The following is a 414-nucleotide window of genomic DNA, read 5'->3' as shown; positions in this document are numbered from 1 at the left end:
TTCTCTGCTTTGGGGCCAGGCAACTCTTAACTGACTTTCATTTACTAAAAATTAAAGCAACAGCTTGTTTCTGATTCAAGAAAGAAAAGCTTTGAAACTGAGACGAAATTTGAGCCACTTTACTTGGCACTAATGTCTAGAAAAATACATCTCTTGGGATTTGAAGCAAGTTCGTCTCTGTAGTTCAGGTATGTACCCAAAAAAGTCAAACAACCCTCCCGCTCTCTTTAATTCTGAGAAGACTGTGTGTCACTAATTGCATTAATAAGTTTAGCAACTATTAATAAACACACTCTATGACTTTGTTTCTCGCCAGGTTCTCCTCACCTTTAGAAATACTCAAGGTCTCTTTTTCCTCAGAGATTCAGCTCTTCTATAATCAAGCTGAAATGACCATTCTGATATTTTTTAGTT

This window comes from Bison bison, unplaced genomic scaffold, assembly GCF_000754665.1.
Source record: "Bison bison bison isolate TAMUID 2011002044 unplaced genomic scaffold, Bison_UMD1.0 scf7180017864325, whole genome shotgun sequence".
Lineage (NCBI taxonomy): Eukaryota > Metazoa > Chordata > Mammalia > Artiodactyla > Bovidae > Bison > Bison bison.
This window is presented reverse-complemented; position numbering follows the sequence as displayed.